The 21,183-nt window shown below is 39.7% G+C and overlaps 1 protein-coding gene and 1 long non-coding RNA gene across 6 annotated transcripts in view; one reads left to right on the top strand and one right to left on the bottom strand.

The window, feature by feature from the left end:
• Nucleotides 1-1,093, bottom strand: part of HORMAD2 (HORMA domain containing 2) — a 103,829-nt gene extending 102,736 nt beyond the window's left edge. The window contains exon 1 of one of the 5 annotated variants that reach the window (XM_058281638.2): nucleotides 603-1,093. The gene's annotated coding sequence lies outside the window, so the exon portion shown is untranslated. Of the gene's footprint in view, nucleotides 1-582 lie in introns of all 5 variants that reach the window. The other 4 variants (XM_058281640.2, XM_058281637.2, XM_058281636.2 and 1 more) reach the window with 4 other exon arrangements.
• LOC131274601 (uncharacterized) lies at nucleotides 854-12,902 on the top strand. Its single transcript, XR_009181877.2, has 3 exons — nucleotides 854-1,160; nucleotides 5,563-5,632; nucleotides 8,453-12,902. It is a non-coding gene; the product is annotated as an uncharacterized lncRNA (long non-coding RNA).
• The last annotated feature ends 8,281 nt before the right edge of the window (nucleotides 12,903-21,183 follow it).

The raw sequence follows: 21,183 nt of genomic DNA, 5'->3' as shown, positions 1-21,183 counted from the left end.
TTCAAGATACTCTCTCCAGTATTGTTTGGGGAACTAAAGTCCACAGAGATTAAATGGCAAGTCCTCAGTAAGGTGATAGCGGAGCGGAGGTCAAGCCATGGGACTCACCACACCTCTCTCGCCTCCTGGTCTGTGCAAGGGATTGATTATGGCTGGAGAAGAGCTGCCCAGGGTAAGATAAATCCCGAATAGCACCCACTCCCCCCAAAAAATGATTCCTTCCACTCCACTGACATCTTCTGCCTGCCCAACTGCTCAGCTTCTTCCTCAACCAGACCAATCCCTTCACTTCCACCGATTTTCTATTCAGAGGCACAAAAGTATGACCTTAAAAGCAATCTAGATGGTCGGATTCGGGTGTTCCCAGTACAATTTTCAAAACTCTCTTTCCGTGCCTTGTGTGAAATTTTTCGTTGTCAAACGGTGGCGGGGGGGGGGAAGCTACCTGGAGCCTCCCCTGTCTTCCTCCTCAGCCCCCCGGCCTTCCCGCTCTTCCTTCGAGGACTTGTGGCCTCAGCCTAAGTATTTACACTAAATCTAACCTAAAGCATCTAGTAAAATTAAATGGATAAAGAAAATAACCTCAAGACAACAGATCTAACCATGCAGGAGCGCCCCCTTTCTGAGGCGACCTCGGCTCAGGTCGTCCACGCCTCCCTCGGACGGGTCTCAACCGCCTTTTTCCGCCCAAAGCCGCCCCTCGCGCTCATGAATAATCAATGAGGTCGTTCTGGGCGGGGAAAGCCGTTGCCTCGTGAATAATTCATTATCTCTCTGCGGCTTCCCGTGGCGGCCGGCCAGGTTTGACTCATGAATATGCAAAACGGGGGCGAGCGGCGGCTAACGAGCCCCTGGTGTGCCGGGCGCCTCCCCGGCCCGCCGGGTAGTCTGCTTGTGTTGCGGCCGCCGGAGCTGCGTCTCTCCCTCCCTGCTTCTCGCCTTTCCGAGGGTGCTCCCAGGCCTGAGGGACCCTCGGGGAGGTCGCGAGCGCCGTGTTCGCGCGTGGGCCGGCCTAGGCGACACCCGCGGGCGCGTCGGGGCCCGAGGGTGAGGGGCTGCTCAGGGCCCCGACGGGGCCTTCCGCCCCGCGCCGCTTGCGCAGCGGGTACGTCGAGGACACCCTGCCGCAGGCCTTCCTGAGGAGGTGCCCCAACGCAGGGGTAAGGCGGCCGCGGAGAAGCCCCCACGGGCTGGGGCCAGGGCTAGAGTTTGAAGGGACGTTGGGGTCTGTGCGGGTGAGGGGATCCCAGGGGGGCGGGAGGGTAACGCGGGCTGGCGTGGCAGAGGGGAGTTAGAGCCCGGAGGGGCACGGGGTCAACGCGGACCGGGGTGTTAGAGGTCCAGAGGGTGGAGGCTTCCAGCCCTGGAGAGCATCTCCGGATTTTCCCCTACAGCCCGAACACTAATGTGCATTATTTTTAACATTCATGTGTAATTACGCAAATAAAACACGAATATATTCTCCTTTTGACACTGCCCCTGCTCTCAGTCCCTTCCACAGAGGGCCTTCCTCTTGTGAACAGTTCGGTGCGGGTTTCCCGGGTGTTTAGGTGGATATTTAGTACTCGTGGATGTTTCAAAGGTTGGAGGAGTCCCTTGAGCCTCTGCGGTGGTGATTTCCTAAGAGAGTAGATGAAGCACTGGGCCACTTGAAACCTGTTCTTATTTTATTTTTCTTGGAAAGGATGGGGAAAAAAAAGGATTCAAGTCTGTCGGAACATAAGTTTATAACATAATGACTAAGCAAGACTTTGAGGTGAAGAATTTCTTTAATGCAGGTTTTCTCTACCTCCACAGTAGTACCCCTTCTCTCCATTGTGGCAGCTAAAATGTTTCCAGGCAAAATAACCCTCGATTAAGAACCAGTGTTTTAAATCCTTTCCCAGTAACCCTCCAGCTTGCTCTTTAAGCTCCAGCCATACAGATGATTTTTCTGTGCCAGCCAGCCTTAGCATTTACCCACTTCCCTCTGGCTGGACCACCTGCCCCTCTGCTGGCTGTACTCACTCATCTGCCTCAGTTCCTGAGCTTTGTCAACTACTGCCATCTCCAAAGAACCTTTCCCAACTTCGTAGTCGCTAATGGCAAGCGCCACCCCCCCCCCAGTACTGACTTAGAAATTCTCTCACATTTTACCCTGCTTCCTATCACAGTTATCATTTCATCTGTTTATTAACTTGTTTGTCTTTTCTCGACCACCTAGAATGTCAGTTTCATCAGAGGCCTGGTCTGCCCGGGTCACCCCACTTTGCCCACTGCTCAGCACAGTCCCTACATAGCTCACATTGGGTACTCAGTGAACATTGGTGGGCTAAAATGAAAATTGCCCCTGTCCTCCAAAGAGCTTCTGTGAGATTTCTCCTACTTTTTTCCCTCCTCCATCCGCTCTGGGCTTCTTGTGACCTCTGTTTGGAACCTGAGAGGATGAATAGCACCTGTGCCTGGCCCTGTGCTAGGAGCATTGGGTAAAGCCTTCACCTTTCCTACTGGCCTATCAACACCTTGAAGGCAGGAACTGTTATTTTTACTTTTCTGTTGTTGTATTCATTGAAGGTATCCAAATAGATGTTGAGTGAACTAATCCATGCCTTAAAGCGCAAAAATAGACAAAAATTGATAGTGCTAGAGGGGGCTTAGATCAGCAAAGTCTATTCCTCTGCTTCAGAGGAGAGTTTAAGTAACTTGCTCAAGGTGCCTAAGCTTCCTAAGAGATAAGGTCAGAAGTACAACTCATGGTCTCACACCTCTTATTTCAAGGCTTTTTCTTGTCTCCAGCCAGGCAGGAGTCTGATTACTTTTCCATGAAGCTGAGTTATAACTCCAACATAGAAATTCCAATCCAAAGACTTGCTTCTTGTCAACTAAAAGCTTTTTGAGTGTATACTCTTCATCTTTTGATTAAATCCAGACCTGGGGATAATGGCCTAATGAACTCAAAAGTGTTTTATGATATTCAAACAATTCCTTATCTACTTTTGTACCTTTCAGCAATAAGAACCTGGAAATCGTTCCTGTCAATGCAAAGAATCTTGTTTGTTTTGGAAGGAAAAAACTTACAATGTGATAGAAATTGATCATTACTTAGAAATTTCCAAATAACTAGAAATTTGACAAAGTTCAAAGTTCTTGTTAAAGTTTTGCTAAACTTTATACCCAGCAGTAAAATAAACACCTGAAACAGGTGAAAAGAAAGGGGGAAAAATCTTATTTGAGATGACTTTCATTGCCTAAAATTGACCCTTCTTTCTTTGTACTTTTTAAATTGCTATTTGGTTTCTGCATTCATCATTGTACTTAAATTGAAAGTATTGGTATGAAAGAAAACTGCTGCAGCCCCACTTAAAGTACTATAGCCTGCCTTACATAACATATACAAAAATATTGGGATGTGGCTTCTTCATCCATTTGCATTTTTCCCTTTAATTTTCAAGAATACAGGTCTCTCTACCCCCAAAGAACCTACATCCAGAAAGGCCTTTAGCAGGGGATCTTACACATAAATTCATTTTACTTTGTCTACCTGTGAAGCAGTTCTCACTCACTCCTCCACATTAATCAGTCTCCGGTTTAGACCCTTGTATTTTGAAGGCTACAAACCACTTTTCCTTCTCAGTTAATAGGCATTCAGGATTCCTTCTTTCCCCTTCTCAATCATTTTACATAGGCAGCATCCAGGAATAGTGTCTTGTGGAGCCATGCTGTCAGCTTTTAGAATCTGGGAGTTTCTTCTGAGGCTTCTGAAAGCCAAGTGCACAAAGAAAGGAAGTGGAGATACTTTTTGCCTACCTAAACTGATTGGTACTATCCCCATTAAGGCTAGTTTAATCTTGGAAGTCTTCAAAAGATGGTTTACTTAAGCTTTATCTAAATAAACATAACGAATATAAAATACATTTCCAGGAGGATGTCTCAAAATGTGTCTCCCCCCTCCCCATTTAACACAGTAATGGTAAAAATGAAGAAGAGAGGTTGGGATAAAGGGAACTGCTCAATAGGATGGGTGACTTCTTTATCCTATTTGCTTTCATCTTTCATTAGGACTTTTAAAACCTTCATAGCTTGTAGCCGTCATGAAGCTAACACCACTATATTCATTCATGAAGCATTTATTTTGTACCTACTGCTTATATTAAAGCATTCTCCTTGGTGCTATGGTCCCAGAGCTTTAGAAGTTTACAGTTTAGTAAGAGGAGACCTGTAAACACATTACTCACATAGGAAATAGTTTGTAAATATTAGTGGAAGAATAAAGTATATAGTATGGAGTCAAGACAGCTTCACAAAGGAGGTGGCATTTTTAGGAGGAGAGCAGGTATATATAATTTCCTTTCCTTGTTCTTTGGCAGTGGTTAGATTACCTCAAACAATGAAAGTGGACATTTTGCCTACCACTTTACAGCAGGAGAAAAGTGGGAGGTGTAAGATCCTGTCTTTCCATTCCTGGGAGCATCTTGCTCCTCAACGCTAAATGTTTCTTTTGCAATCCCAAGGGCCTCTTGTGGTTAAGAAAAGTGAGTTAGAGTCTCTTCTGATCTTTGTTTCCTTCCTCACTAAGGATAAGTCAAATGTGGCTCTCTTTTGCCAGGTGCATTATTTCACGCCCTCTTGTTTTTGCACTAGGATATTACTTTATCCTGACCTCCATTGGGCCATTAGGGCATGCAATAGCCACTTGATGCTTTTGGTCAGTAGTGTTTATAAATGTGATTCTGATGGGACTTCTAAGTCTTTGAATTTTAAGCATTACAAGAAAAGAGAGGCAAAATGATTTAAAGAACTGAATTTTGAGTCAAGCCTCTGTGTGTAAACTGTCTGTATCATCTAGCTTAACTGGGATATTTTTTAGAAAGAAAGGTAAGGGATTACCAATTTGCGTTAGCTTCTCTTTTTTTTTTTTTTTTTTTTTTAAAGATTTATTGTGTTTATTTCTCTCCCTTTCCCGCTGTTTTCTGTTCTCTGTGTCCATTCGCTGTTTTTCTGTATCAGCCTGCATTATCCGGCAGCACTGGGAAACTGTGTCTCTTTTTTGTTACGTCATCTGGCCGCGTCAGCTCTCAGTGTGTGCGGCACCACTCCTGAGTGGGCTGTGCTTTTTTCACACAGAGCGGCTCTCCTTACGGGGCACACTCCTTGTGCATGGGCACCCCTACGTGGGGGCGCCCCTGTGTGGCATGGCACTCCTTGAGCACGGCAGCACTGCACGTGGGCCAGCTTATCATATGAGTCAGGAGGCCCTGGGGATCGAACCCTGGACCCTCCATATGATAGATGGATGCTCTATCAGTTGAGCCACGTCCACTTCCCTGCATTTACTTCTACATTTTATCCATCCTTTGGCAGACAAAGAGAAGCCAGTAAAGATGAAAAAAGCCCCAGATTATGAGTACTAAACAAAACTCCTACTGCTTTAACCCACAAAACACAATATAATTCCATATGGAGGTGGCAATTTATTATGACCTCCATGCCCACTTAGATTTGCATATCAGTTTCTACATCCTTTGAATTCATCTTTCTGACTGTCAGAAGAATCCCCATGTGGGTTATGTGTTTCTTCAACAGGAATGATGGGCTATAAGTGACTAGCTGCTGCCTGATTGAGTGCTGCTACTTAGAAATGAAGTTGGGGAAGGTATTGAATTCTCAAACTTTATAAAAACATTCTGTTTGGCTGCTTGGTTCTGTTTTCTGCTGAATATGAAGTTTTGGTGACATGTAAAATGATGTTATTCCTCTTAATGTTTATCATTTATAAGAAAATATTTCAGATTATCTAGGTTTTAAACTGGCTATCCGTGATTGCTACTTGGTACATCTGCATAGAGATCCAAGATGTGGTGATGTTAAAATTCACCATACTACTGACAGCCCATATATATATATTTTAAGATTTTTATCTATTTCTCTCCCCTTCCCCTCCCCCTGCCCCAGTTGTCTGTTCTCTGTGTCCATTTGCTGCGTGTACTTCTTTGTCCGCCTCTGTTGTTGTCAGGAATCTGTGTCTCTTTTTGTTACATCATCTTGCTGCATCATCTCTCCGTGTGTGTGGCGCCATTCCTGGGCAGGCTGAAATTTCTTTCCTGCTGGGCGGCTCTCCTTACAGGGCACACTTCTTGTGCATGGGGCTCCCCTACACAGGGGACACCCCTGCATGGCAGGACACTCCTTGCGCGCATCAGCACTGCACATGGACCAGCTCCACACGGGGCAAGGAGGCCCGGACTTTGAACTGCGGACCTCCCATGTGGTAGACGAACGCCCTAACCACTGGGCCAAGTCCGCTTCCCAACAGCCCATATTTTGAGGCCTTTTATTTTCCACACATTTTGGTACCAAAAACTGTTTTAGAACTCCTAGGATACCATATTGCAGCCTCAGTCCCACTAGGGGCTTTTTTCTTTTCTCAGTTTTATATTAGCATAATGATAACAAATTTGTAAATACAAATGACCTCTGCCTGAGAAGATCACTAGTTTAAAATCCAGGTTTCTTATCATCTTAGCATGACCTGAAACAAACTGTGAGAAATCTGATACAGGTATTTTTTTTTTTTTCTGTGTAATTATTTTTTTAATGAATCAATTTTATGGATACATATTAATAAAGCATACAGTTCCTCCAAAGTATACAATCAGTGACTTTTAGTATAATCACAATGTTGTGCATCTGTAACCACAAAAAAATTTAGAACAATTACTCCAAAAAGAAAAACTCCACACCCCTTAGCATTCCTTCCCCAGCCCTATATAATTTAATTAATTTCATCTTTATAAATTGATTTATATTTACATTTTACATAAATGGAATACAATATGTAGTACTTTGTGTCTGGTTTCTTTCACATAGCATAATGGGTATTTCTTTTTGTCTGATATTAACATTTTGTAGTATTAATATATATTTGTTCAGCTTCAAATGGTTTTATATATGCAATTTACCCATATTCATATTTCACATGGTGTTTTACTATGCTATACAGTTCCCTGTTACCTTTTTTAGCTTTCCTTTTACTGACACACATCACCTTATACTTTCTCTTTAAACACTTTCATACTCATATAATAGTATTGCTAGTTACAAACATTATGTTGGGCTCTCACCTTTTTTACTCATTTCCAAAGATTAATACACATCCTTTTTACCAATTCTGTGCATGTTAACCCTCAGCTTTCCATTCTCTAACTTCATGCTATTTTCTTTTGACCCATATGCAAGTTGTTAACTCCATGAGATTACACAATATATTTAGTTCATAGTAGCACAATCCTACAGTATTTGTCCTTTTTGTGTCTGGCTTGCTTCATTCAACATAATGTTCTCCAGGATCATCCATGTTGTCATATGCTTTACAACTTCATTTCTTCTTATAGCTGCATAGTATTCTGTCATGTGAATACACTATAATTTGTTTATCCATTCATCAATTGATGGATACCCGGGTTGTTTCCAACTTTTGGAAGTCATAACAACACTCTAAATATTGGTGTGCAGATGTCTGTTCACGTCACCACTCTCAGTTATATTGCCAGGTCATGAAGCAAATCTGTATTCAACTTCTTTAAGAACTGCCAAACAGTCCTCCACAGTGACTGTATCATTCTACATTCCCATCATCACTTACTAAGGGTTCCTGTCTTTCCACAGCCTCTCCAACACTTGTAGTTCTCTGTCTTTTTAATAGTGGCCATTCTGATAGGTGTGAAATGATATCTCATTGTAGTTTTGCTTTACATTTCCCTAATCACTAGTGGTGGTGAGAATTTTTTCATGTGTTGTTTTGCCACTTGTATTTCTTTGGACAAATGTCTGTTTATATCTTTTGCCATGCTTTATTTGGCTGGTTTGTCTTTTTTGTTGAGTAGTAGTATCTTTTTTTAAAATATTTTTTTGTTGAAAGAAATCATTCACACATGAAGATTCATAAACAATAAGTGTATAGTAAAAGTTGTGAGCTTACAAAATAAGAATGCATAACATCATACAGGGGTCCCACACATCACCCCTCCACCAACACCTTGCATTGTTGTGATACATTTGTTACAAACTATACAAGAATATGGTCAAAATATTCCTACTAACTATAGTCCATATCTTATATTTGGTGTATTTGTCTACCAATCAACCCTATTTTTTTAAACATAAAATTTATTGATACAAATTAATAAAGCATATAATTTATCCTAAGTATACAATCATGGCATTTAGTATAATCACATAGTTGTGCATTCATCACTTTAGTCATTATTAAAGCATTTTCATTATTTCAATAATAAAAAACAGACAAACAAGGAAATTTCTCTCCTCTCAATCACTCTGTTTCCCCTGTTGTATATAAGTGCTATTTCTGGCTGTTCCTGCACAATTACTTATTTGTTAAGCAGTTTTATTGAGATATATTCACATACCATATGCTCTATCTAAAGTGTATAATCAGTGGCTTTTTTTTTTTTAGTGGTTAAAAAGACCTTTATGGGAAGTGGAAGTGGATGGGAAGTGGATGTGGCTCAACCTATCGGTCCCGTCTACCATATGGGAGGCCCTGGGTTTGTGTCCCAGGGCCTCCTTGTGAAGGCAAGCTAGCCTGTGCCCACAGAGAGCTGGTGCAGCAAGATGACGCAACAAAGGGGGAGACAAGTAGACACAGAAGAACGCACAGCGAATGGACACAGAGAACAGATAGCAAGCAAGCTGCAAGGTGGGGGGATAAATAAATAAATCTTTTAAAAAAAAATACCTTTATTGTAAAATAAATAGAAAAATAAACTACAAATTTTAAAAGAGGGTGCAAGGCCAGGCTAGATTTAATATAATTAATTATAAGAAATAGTATAGCAGCAAACATTAATAAATGTAAATAATAATTATTTTTTTTACTTGTTCTTTTGTTTTTTCTTTTTTATCATTTTTTTCTTTTAATAATTCTAACAATAGAAATTAATTATGACATAATTCTAAGTTCTATATTACAGCTCTAACTATATTGGACATAATAATCTCTAAGAATGAAATAAATTGTTGGTTTAGTTATTTAATTTCCATTTAGGCCATAATTCTTTCTGGATAATCAGATTCCTATTTGGGAATTCTTCATATCTTATTGGAATCAATTACAGCAGATAACAATATGCCAACTCATAATTTTATGAGGCAGAAAAACTCAAAATCTTTTCAACAGTAGTCATGCTAAATATTGATGCAGATGGATTATTTTAATTAATGAGTATACATAAGAAAGGATTAAAGAAAAGCATCCAAAAAAATATATCTCTTTTCCAGTCCTCCCCAATTAAAAGCAAGTGTTTATTTTGTATGAAGAAACTTACAGAATGCTGATCACAGGAACAATTTGCTAGTTGCACTGAGTAATTGTTCATATACTATAATATTGTTATTTTACATTTATCTGGTTTACTTCAGCTCTTTTTTGGTTACTGTTTGCATGGATTACCTTTTTCTAACCTTTCACTTTTAACCTGATTGTGTCCTTATGTCTGAGGTGGGTCTCTTGTAGACAACATATAGATGGTTCATATTTTTTTAATCCATTCTATCAGTCTATGTCTTTTGGTTGGGGAATTCAATCCATTAATATTCAGTGTTATTACTTCATCTATTTTGTCCTTCAGTTTTCTGTTGTCATACTATTCTATTGTCTGTCTTCTTATCCTTAGTTTACCCTTCCTAATAATCTTCATTTCTAAATTCTTCTCCAAATCTCCCACCCTTGTTTTTTCTCATCAGGCTGCAGCACCCTCTCTAGTATCTCTTCTAAATCTGATCTTTTGGTAACATATTCTATCAATTTTTATTTGTTAAGACTTTGAACTCACCCTCATTTTTAAAAAATTTATTGAAGTAGATCACTCATACATAAACATACATAAACAAGAAGTGTATAGTAATAGTTGTGAACTTACAAAACAAACATACATAACATCATACAGGGCTCTTCATACCTCACCCTACAATCAATACCTTGCGTTGTTTTGAAACATTTTTAACTAATGATTAAAGAGCATCCTCAAAATATTACTAACCAAAGTACTTTCCCCCAACCCACCCTATTATTATTATTTTTATATCATTTACACATGAGCATATATAAAATTCACTTATTGAAATGTTATTCCAATTATTTAGGTCTTTTTAAATTTCTTTTAACAATGAATTGTAGTTTCTGAATACAAGTGCTTTACATTGTTGGTTAAGTTTACTCCTGAATATTTGGGTTTTATATGTCATATTTTATTTTCACCACTCTTTTGACACTTTTGGTTCATTTCGCTGATGTAATCTTCATTTCTGGGTTGTCTGCCAAGCCTCTCTCTCCTATCTTTTCTTTTCAGACTGTAGCACACCCATCAGTGTTTCCTGTAAGGTTGGTCACTCTGTTATAAACTCTCAGTTTCTGTTTATCTGTGAATATTTTAAATTCACCCTCATTTTTGAAAGACAGTCTTGCCGGATATAAAATTCTTGGCTGGAATTTTCTCTTGCATTATCTTAAATATACCATACCACTGTCATCTTGCCTCCGTGGTTTCTGAAGAGAAATTGGCACTTAATCTTATTGGGTATCCCAAAGGTCAAAATGGGCGAAATAAGAACTGCCTTTACAGTAATAACATTGAATGTTAGTGCATTAAACTCTCCAATCAAAAGACACAGACTGGTGAAATGGATAAAAAAATATGAGTCATCTCTATGTTCTCTGCAAGAGACTCACCGTAGACCCAAGGATATCATTAGATTGAAAGGGAAAGAGTAGAAAAAGATATTCCATACATGCAGTAACATAACAAAACAAACAATGAAAAAAAAGCCAGAGTAGCTCTACTTATATCAGATAAAAAAGACTTTAAAAAACACTAGTAGGGAAGCAGATTTGGCCCAATGGATAGGGTGTCCGCCTACCACATGGGAGGTCCACAGTTCAAACCCCGGGCCTTCTTGATCCATATGGAGCTGGCCCATGTGCAGTGCTGATGCACGCAAGGAGTGCCGTGCCATGCAGGGGTGTTCCCTGCTAGGGGAGCCCCACACGCAAGGAGTGTGCCCCATAAGGAGAGCCACCCCATGCTAAAAACGTGCAGCCTGCCCAGGAGTGGTGCCGTACACACAGAGAGCTGATGCAGCAAGATGACGCAACAAAAAGAGACAACAGATTCCTGGTGCCACTGACAAGAATGCAAGCAGACACAGAAGAGCACACAGCAAATGGACACAGAAGACAACTGGCGCGGGGTGGGAGGGGAAGGGGCAAGAAATAAATTTCAAAATCTTTAAAAAAAAAACTAGAGAATAATGTAGGGACTGAATAATACAGTAAACCCAGGTGGATGAGAATTGTGGTTGATGATTGTATTAGCCAAAGGGGTGCTGATTCAAAATACCAGATATCAGTTGGTTTTTATGAAGGGTATTTATTTGAGGTAGACATTTACAGTCACAAGACCCTAAAGAGTCCTCCTCAAGATACCATAAGAGGTACTTTCTCAGAGTCTTTTGCGACACGTTCAGGCAAAATAATTTCCTCCTCCTCCCAAGGCTCCATGGTCCCAGCTTCTTCCAATCTCAGCTTGTTTCTCTCTGGTTTCTCTAGAAAGCAGCTCCTCTGCTTTCTCCACAAGGCCAGCTGTAAACTGTCAGGTGGATGGCTCATCTCTCTTCCCAGGGCCTCTGCCATGTCTAATGGAGCCTTCTCTCTTGATCCTCACATATCTCTGTGTGTTTACTTCCTGGGACTTCAGCATCCAAAAACTCCAACTGTCTCCTCTGCCATGTTGTTTTCTCTGTGAGTCCCCATCCACCAAGGGGGCAGGGTGCAACATCCTACTAACATGGCCCAATCAAAGCCTTAATTATTATTTAATTAACTAAAAGTGAAACCTTTGGATCCAGTATAATCTAATATGCCTAGAGGAACAGACCAGTTTACAAACATAATTCAGTATCTATTTTTGGAATTCTTAAATAATGCCAAACTGCTACAGTGGTACAGATGCAAGAGTGTCCTTTGTGAGCTAGAGCAGATGTACATCACTATTGCAGGGTGGTGGGAATGTGGAGAAGCATGGGGTAAATACAACTGGAGTGACCTATGAACTGTGGTTAATGGCAGTACTATAATATTTGTGCATCTGTGCCAAAGATGTTCTGTGTTGATAATGGAGGAGTATGGAAAAACTGCCAAATGTATGCTAGGTACCATAGTCAGTGGTAGTAGTTTGATGATAATATCTCACAATCTGTAACAAATGTTCTACCACGGTGTGGTGTGTTGATGGAGGGGTGTTGTATGGGAGTTCTGCACATGTACATGATTATTTTGTAAATTCACAACTTCAGTAATAAAAATATACTTTAAAAATAATAGGGTGGGTTCGGGGAAAAACACAAAATATAAGATATGGACTATAGTTAGTAAGATTTTCATGATATTCTTTCATAATTTGTAAAAATGTCTTACAACAATGCAAGGTGTTGGTGGTGGATTGATGTATGGGATCCCTCTATGATGTTATGCATGTTTGCTTTGTAAGCTCACAACTTTTACTATTCACTTACTATGTATGTTCATAAATAAATGATATAGAAATAATAATAGGGTGGATTGGGGGGGAATACACCAAATATAAGATACTTTGGTTAGTAGTAATATTTTGAGGATGCTCTTTCATCATTTGTTTAAAAAATGTTTCAAAACAATACAGGGTATTGGTGGTAGGTTGAAGTAAGAGAGCCCTGTATGATGTTACGTGGTTTGTTTTGTAAGTTCACAACTTTTACTATATACTTATTGTTTATGTATGTTTATATATGACTGGTATACCTCACTAAATTTTTTAAATGGAAAAAGAACAACAAAAAGTTGGCCATAAAGGTGAGGATTTATTTCTGGATTCTCATTTCTCTTCCACTGATTGTTGTGTCTGTCTTTATGCCAGTATCATGCTGTTTTGACCACTGTAGCTTTGTAATATGTTTCAAGGTCAGGCAGTGAAATTCTTCCCATGTTGCTCTTCTTTTATTGAATGCCTCTGTCTATTCTGGTGCATTTTCCCTTCCAAATGAATTTGGTAACTGCCTTTTCTATTTCTGTAAAGTAGGCTGTTAGAATTTTGATTGTTATTGCATTGAATCTATAAATCATTTTGGGTAAGATTGACATCTTCACTCTGTGAACACTGAATGTCTTTCCATTTGTTTAGGTCTTAATTGATTTAACATTGTTTTGTAGTTTTTTGCATATAGGTCCTGTACTTCTTTGGTTAAATTGATTTCCTAAGTATTTGAATCTCTTTGTTGCTATTGTAAATTGAATTCCCCCTCCCCGATTTTCTCTTCAGATTGTTTAATACTAGTGTACAGAAACATTAATGATTTTTGCATGTTGATCTTATGTCCTGCCACTTTGCTGAACTCATTCATTAGCTTGAGTAGTTTTGTTATAGACATTACAGAATTTTCTAAATACAGGATCATGTCATCTGCAAATTGGGTTTTTTTTTCTTCTTGTATAATTACTCTAAATAAAACTCCTAGTACATTGTTGAATAACAGTGGCAATAGTGGGCATCCTCGTCTTATTCCTAATCTTAGAGGGAAAACTTTCAACTTTTCCCCATTGAATACAATGTTGGCTATGGGATTTTCATATATGCCTATTATCATATTGAGGAATCTTCCTTCTATTCCTATCTTTTGAAGTGTTTTTATAAAGAAAAGATGTTGGATTTTGTCAAATACCTTTTCTGCATTGATTGAGATGATCATGTGTTTTTCTCCTTCAATTTGTTAATGTGGTATATTACGTTGATTGATTTTCTCATGTTGAAGCCCCCTTGCATACCAGGAATAAGTCCCACTTGGTCCTGATATGTAGATCTTTTGATATGCTGTTGGATACTATTTGCAAGTATTTTGTTTAGAATTTTTGCATCTATGTTCATTTAAGAGATTGGTCTGTAATTGTTTTTCTTGTAGTGTCTTCATCTGGCTTTGGTATTAGGGTGTTGGCTCAATAAAAGTGTTGGGTGATTTTTCTTCCTCTTCAGTTTTTTGGAAGAGTTTAAACAGGATTGCTGGTTCATTCTTCTCAAAATATTTGATAGAATTCACCTGAGATACCATCTGGTTGGACTTTGCTTTGTTGGGAGATTTTTGATAACTGATTCAATCTCTTTAAATGTGATTGGTTTGTTAAGTTCTTACACTTATTGTAGTATCAGTGTAGGTTGTTTGTGCTTCTAGGAATTTGTCCATTTCATCTAGGTTGTTTACTTTGTTGGCAAACAGTTTCTCATAATATCCTCTTATGATCCATTTTATTTCTGTGGAGTCAGATGTAATTCCCCCGCCCCTTCATTTCTGATTGTATTAATTTGCATCTTCTCTCTTTTTTTCTTTGTTAGTCTAGCTAGGGGTTTGTCAATTTTATTGACCTTCTCAAAAAACCAGCTTTCGGTTTTGTTGATTTTCTCTTTTTTTGTTATTGTTTTTGTTGTTCTCAGTTTCATTTATTTCTGCCTTAATCTTTATTATTTCTTTCCTTCTGCTTGCTTTGGGAATGGTTTGCTGTTCTTTTTCTAGTTTATCCAGTTGTTCAGTTAGATCTTTGATTTTAGCTCTTTCTTCTTCTTTATTATAGGCATTTAGGGCTATAAATTTCCCTCTCAAGAGGGCCTTTGCTGTGTTCCATACATTTTGATAAGTTGTTCTTGTTTTCATTTGTATAAATGTATTTACTCATTTCACTTGCAATTTCTTCTTTCACCCACTGATTATTTAGGAGTATGTTGTTTAGCCTCCACACATTTGCATATTTACTTCTTACTTGTCTATTATTGATTTCCAGTTTCATTCCATTATGATCTCAGAAGGTGCTTTGTATAATTTCAATCTTTTATATTTACTGAGAGCTTCATTGTTTCCTGCTTGTGGTCTATCCTGGAGAAAGATCCACGGGCACTTGATAAGAAGGTATAATCCCTTGAGTTTGGGGGCAGTATTCTGTATATGTCTGTTAGGTATAGCTTGTTTATCATATTGTTCAAGTTCTCCTTTTCCTTGTTGATCTTCCAATTATTTTATCTATTAATGTGAGTGGGGATGTATATGAGGTGCAGAGGTGCCCAAAGATGTACTTACCAAATCCAATGGATGTGTCATGATGATGGGAACGAGTGTTGTTGGGGGGGGGGGAGAGGGGGGGTGGGGGGGTGGGGTTGAATGGGACCTCACATATATATTTTTAATGTAATATTATTACAAAGTCAATAAAAAAAAAAAAATGTGAGTGGTGTGTTGAAGTTTCCAGTGATTATTGTAGAGATGTCTATTTTTCCCTTCAGTTTTACTACCAGAGTTTGTCCCATGTATTTTGGGGCACCTTGGTTAGGTGCATAGGTATTTATGACTGTTATTTCTTCCTGGTGGATTGTCTCTTTTATTAATATATACTGGCCTTCTATATCTCTTATAACTTTTTTGCATTTAAGTCTGTTTTGTCTGATATTATAGCTACTCCTGCTCTTTTTTCGTTGCTATTTGCATGGAGTATCTTTTCCCAACCTTTCTCTTTCACCAGTTTGTATCCCCGGGTGTAAGGTGAGTCTCTTGTAAGTAGGATATGGATGGCTTATGTTTTTTAATCTATTCTTTCAGCCTGTATCTTGTGATTGGGGAGTTTAATCCGTTCACTTTTGGTGTATTACTATAAATGCACTATTTACTTCCTCCATTTTTTTCTTTGGTTTTCATATGTCAGATCTTATTTTCGTCTGTCTTTTTTCTCTTTTGGTTACCCTTTCTTCTATTCTTTTTTCTATAATCTCCTCCAAGCCTCTCTCTCCTGTCTTTTTCTTTCAGGCACTAAGGCTTCCCTTAATATTTCCTGCAAAGATGGATTCTGTTTTATGAACTTTCTCAGTTTTTGTTTGTGAATGTATTAAAATTACCTTTATATTTGAAAGACAATTTTGCTGGATAAAGAATTCTTGGCTGGTAGTTTTTCTCTTTCAGTATATCAATTGTATCATTCCACTGTCTTTTTTTTAAGAATTTTTAAAAAAAATTTATCCCTACCCCCCTTGCTACTTGCTTGCTGTCTGCTCTCTGTGTCCATTCGCTGCGCCTTCCTCTGTGTCTGTTTGTCTCCCTTTGTTGCGTCATCTTGCTGCTCCAGCTTTCCGTGGGTGCGGGCCATCAGCTCTGTGCAAGCACAGGCCATCAGCTTTCTGCAGGCACAGGCCAATTTGCCTTCACAAGGAGGCCCCAGGAAGCAAACCCAGGGACTCCCACATGGCAGACGGAAGCCAACCAGTTGAGCCACATTCACCTCCCTCTACTGTCTTTTTACCTCCAAGGTTTCTGCTTTGAAATCTGTACTAAGTCTTACTGGGTGTCCTTTGTATGTGATGGTTTGCTTTTCCCTTCCTGCTCTCAGAATTTTCTCTTATCTTTGACGTTTGACAATCTGAATAGTATGTGTCTTGGAGTATATCTATTTGCATTTATGCTGATTGGGATAAGGGGGTAACCTGCACTTCTTGGACATATAAATTTATGTCTTTCATGAAGTTGGGAAATTTTCAGCTATTACTTCCTTAAATACTCTTTCTGCCCCCTTTCCCTTCTCTTCTCCTTCTGGAACTCCTATGACACATATGTTTTTGCATTTCATGTTGTCATTCAACTCCTGGATTCCCTGCTCAATTTTTTCCATTGTTTTTACTCTCTGTTCTTTCTTCAATTTCAGCTGTTTTGTCTTCTGTTTCACTTATTCTTTCTTCTGTCATTTCAAGTGAATGTATGCCTCTAATTTTTTTTTTTTAAGATTTATTTTTAAAATTTATTTTTCCCCATCTTCTCATATTTTGTACTTCCTGTGTCTGTTCATTGTGTGCTTGTCTTCCTTTTTAGGAGGCACTGGGACCCAAACCCATGTGGGAGGGAGGCACCTAATCACTTGCTCCACCTCCACTCCCTGCTTTGTGTTTCCCATTATGCTTTCCTCCTTGTGTCTCTTGTTGTATCATTTTGTTGCATAAGCTCACTGCACCATCCCATCACATCAGTTTGCTGTCTTGCTCATCTTTAGGAGGCACTGGGAACTGAACCTGGGACTCCCATGTGGTAGGCAGGAGCCACATCTACTTCCCTAATTTTTTTTTTAGGAAAAAAAGGTGTCTAAGCCACCTCAGTTCCCTCTTTTGTTGTGTGTCTTTATGTTTATTCTTGTGTCTCTTGTTGCATCAGCTTGCCGTGCCTGCCCATCACACCAGCTTCTGTCTTCTTTAGGAGTCTCCGGGAACTGAACGATGGACCTCTTGTGTGTTAGGTGGGAACTCAATCGCTTGAGCCACATCTGCTTCCCCCAATGTGTTGGTTTGTTTTTTTTTTCCCCAGGATTTTCCAGCATAAATTTATTTTAATCTCTCAAAAGATTACAGTGCTCCATTTGGATAAACAATGAAATGTTCATCTAGTATTTGGATGGAGAGCAAAATGTACTAGCTGTAAAATATGCATTCTTCAGCTTTCTCATATATTTGCATCATTTTTCCCTTTTCAAAAAGGACCACTGTGTATCTTTGAACTAAGTGTTGTTACATGGACATAAGTTATATTTGCAATTTGAGGAAAACTCCAAACCCACAGTATTGCAAATGACTTCTAAAATTCAAAGCCCTCACCAAAATACACTTTTCATTTTGAAAAATAAATAAAAGAGACTAGTGGATTTAAGCAAATTTTTAAAAATAACCTGGGTATGTTTCAGTGTGTTTCATGAGTCTGCATCAAGCCTGGTTGCCCTTATTTTCTAAGAGGTCTTCATCTTCCAAGCAGAGTATTTTTTCAATATTTTACATTCTGTTTTTAGGATCCCCACATTTTTCATTTACACACCATCTTCAGAACCCTAATGTGTTTTTTATCTCACTTACTGTGTCTTTCATTCCCATGAGCTCTTTTACTTTTTTATACAGGATTTCAGATTATTATTTTTTTCTTTTTTTAGATTTATTCATTTATTTATTCCCCCCCCCCCCCCCCCCCGTTGTTTTGCGCTCGCTGTCTGCTTTCTCTGTCCATTTGCTGTGTGTTTTTCCTTGTCTGCTTGTCTTCTCTTTAGGCAACAGTGGGAACTGATCCTAGGACCTTCCGGAGTGGGAGAGAGGTGCTCAGTGTCTTGCGCCACCTCAGCTCCCTGGTCTGCTGTCTCTTATTGTTTCTCCTCTGTGACTCTTTTTGTTGCATCATCTTGCTTCGCTAGTACTCCTGCACCAACCAGCACTCCTGCATCGGCCAGCACTCTGCATGACCTTCGCCAGGAGGCCCCAGGAATCGAACTCTGGACATTTGAACCCTGGACCTCCTATATGATAGATGGGAGCCCAACCGCTTGAGTCACATCTGCTTCCCCAGGTTCTTCTTTGTGCTCTCTCACACAAAGATGTGCTTTTATCTCTTTTTATCTCTTAGGCTTATTGTCTTTCAGCTCATTAATTTGATTTTAGAAGTTTGTGTGCATCTTGTTAATTATTTGTCTCAAATCTTCTGGGGCTTTGGTATATTCCTTTTCTTGGGCCATATCTTACATTTTCTTGGTATGGTTTTTAATTTTTTGCTGATGTCTAGGCATCTGATTTGGGTGCTGAGTTTACTCAGATGATCGATTTCTCTCTCTTTAGTAGGGTTTTAGTGTCAGGAGGCTGTGTTACCAGTTCTTTGATTCTTGGTTCAACCTGTTCTGTATCTTTGGTATTGTCCCTGTTAGTTGCTCAAAACTGGGCTCTGGACCCACTTCCTAGGGCCTTGAGGATGGAGGCTGTAAAAACCAAAAAAAGCTTCTCTTATTTACTTTTAATTTCCTCACATACCCTTCTTTTGTCTGCCAGCAGATGGCGTTCTTCAACAGCCCTCTCAGTTTAGTGCTAGATTGGAGTGTATTGCCGCAACAAACACAGTCTTGATCATTGTGACAGAGGTTCCTGCCTGGAGGCTAAGAGTTTGGTAATTCAAACTTTCTCAGAGGCAGTTCCCCATCCTTGCTGGTCGCCCCCTCCCTTTTCCTGGTAGGAAGTAATTCCACTTCTTCCCGTGTCCTCAACAACCAGTTCCTGTCAGTAGAGAGGGAGATTGAGAAGGTGGGAATATCTTTAGTCCTTTGCTGGCTCCCAAGGCAAACAATGGCGCCCACCCAGCCCACCCAACCTGGAAGGGCTGTGGGACACAGCAGACCAAATTTGTGGGTCAAAAGCTGAGTCAGCCTTCTGCTGTGTACCTCTCTCTCCCCTTTTCCTGGGGCGGGGGGGGGGGGGGCGGTGGATCCCTGGGTCCGCCCTTTGTCTGTGGCTGTCAGCCCGGAGGCCTGAGAATTCAAAAGTATCTATAGTGTGGGGGAGGCACAGCTGCAGGTTTTAATTCACAGTTTTGGCATCATGATTCTTTTCCTTTGCCCCTCCTCTAGGCAGTGTCCAGCCTTTCCCTGGTGTCTTAAACCCTAGAAGATTTTCTTCTAGGCCGTTTCTGCCTGTCCTCTAGCTATTTTTTTTGATACAGATATTTCTAACATCTTATTTTTAAAAAGCCAATTCCTTCTTGCTAAGAGAAAGGTTAACTAACTGGAAAGTGAGGAAGACTTCACAGGAAAACTATATTTCTAGCTTTAAACATGAAAAAGAATTGCATTGCAAGAAGGCATCCAGAAGTTTGGTGTACTTTAGACCTAAGCGAAGCATATCTTCCTCCCTGAAAGCCTAGATTTTTGTGCAAGCAGTATTTTTTAAAGTGCCAAAGTCTATGTTTTGTTTTTTCAAGATTTATTTTTTATTTCTTTCTTTCCCCTTCCTCTTCCCCTCCACCCCACTGTCTGCTCTCTGTGTCCATTCGCTGTGTGTTCTTCTGTGTCCACTTGCATTCTTGTCAGCGGCACTGGAAATCTGTATCTCTTTTTTGTTTCATAATCTTGCTGCATCAGCTCTCCGTGTATGTGGCACCTCTCCTGTGTGGTGGCTCTCCTTGCAGGGCGTACTCCTTGCACATGGAGCACCCCTATGCAGGGGGCACCTCTGCGTGGCACTGCACTCCTTGCGCACTGCAGCACTGCATGTGGGCCAGCTCACCACACAGGTCAGGAGGTCTTGGGTATTGAACCTTGGACTTGCTATATGGTAAGCAGACGCTCTACAGTTGAGCCATGTCTACTTCCCAATACCATGCTGTTTTGACCACTGTAGCTTCATAATACACTTCAAGGTCAGGGAGCATGAGTCTTCTGATTTCATTCTTCTTTTTTATGAGGTTTTTGGCTAGATCAGGACCCCTTTCCTGTCCAAATAAATTTGGTAATTGCCTTTTCTAGTTCTGCAAAGTAGGCTGTTGAAATTTTGATTGCTACTGCATTGAATCTCTAAATCAGTTTGGGTAGAATTGGCGTCTTCACAATGTTTAGTCTTCTAATCCATGAACACAGAAAGTCCTTCCATTTGTTTAGGTCTTCTTTGATTTCTTTTAGCATTGTTTCATAGTTTTATATATACAGATCTTTTATATTCCTGGCTAAATTAATTCCTTAGTCTTTTTGTTGCTATTGTAAATGGAATCTTTTTCATGATTCCCTCCCAGTTTGTTCATTACTAGTATATAGAAATGCTACTGATTTTTGCATGTCAATCTTGTATGCTGCCACTGTGCTAAACTAATTTATTAGCTCTAATAGTTTTGTTGTAGATATTTTGGGATTTTCTAAATATAACATCATCATCCACAAATATGAGAGTGTTACTTCCTGTTTTCCAATTTGGATGCCTTTTATTTATTTTTTTGCCAAATTACTCTAGCTGGGACTTCTAGCACAATGTTGAGTAACAGTGGTGATGCATCCTTGTATTGCTCCTGATCTTAGAGGGAAAGCTTTCAGCCTCTTCCCATTGAGTACATGTTGGCTGTGGGGTTTTCATATATGCCCTTGAATATGTTGAGGAACTTTCCTTCTATACCTGTCTTTCAAAGTGTTTTTATCAAGAAAGGATGCTGGATTTAGTCAAATACCATTTCTACATCAATTAAGATGATCATATGTTTTGGTCACTTTGATTTGTTAATGTGGCGTATTATATTGATTAATTTTCTTATGTTGAACCATACTTGTGTGCCAGGAATAAAACCCACTTGATC

Source organism: Dasypus novemcinctus, chromosome 19 (genome assembly GCF_030445035.2).
Source record: "Dasypus novemcinctus isolate mDasNov1 chromosome 19, mDasNov1.1.hap2, whole genome shotgun sequence".
NCBI lineage: Eukaryota > Metazoa > Chordata > Mammalia > Cingulata > Dasypodidae > Dasypus > Dasypus novemcinctus.
The sequence above is the reverse complement of the archived record's forward strand: the minus strand, read 5'-3'. Positions and strand labels throughout refer to the sequence as shown.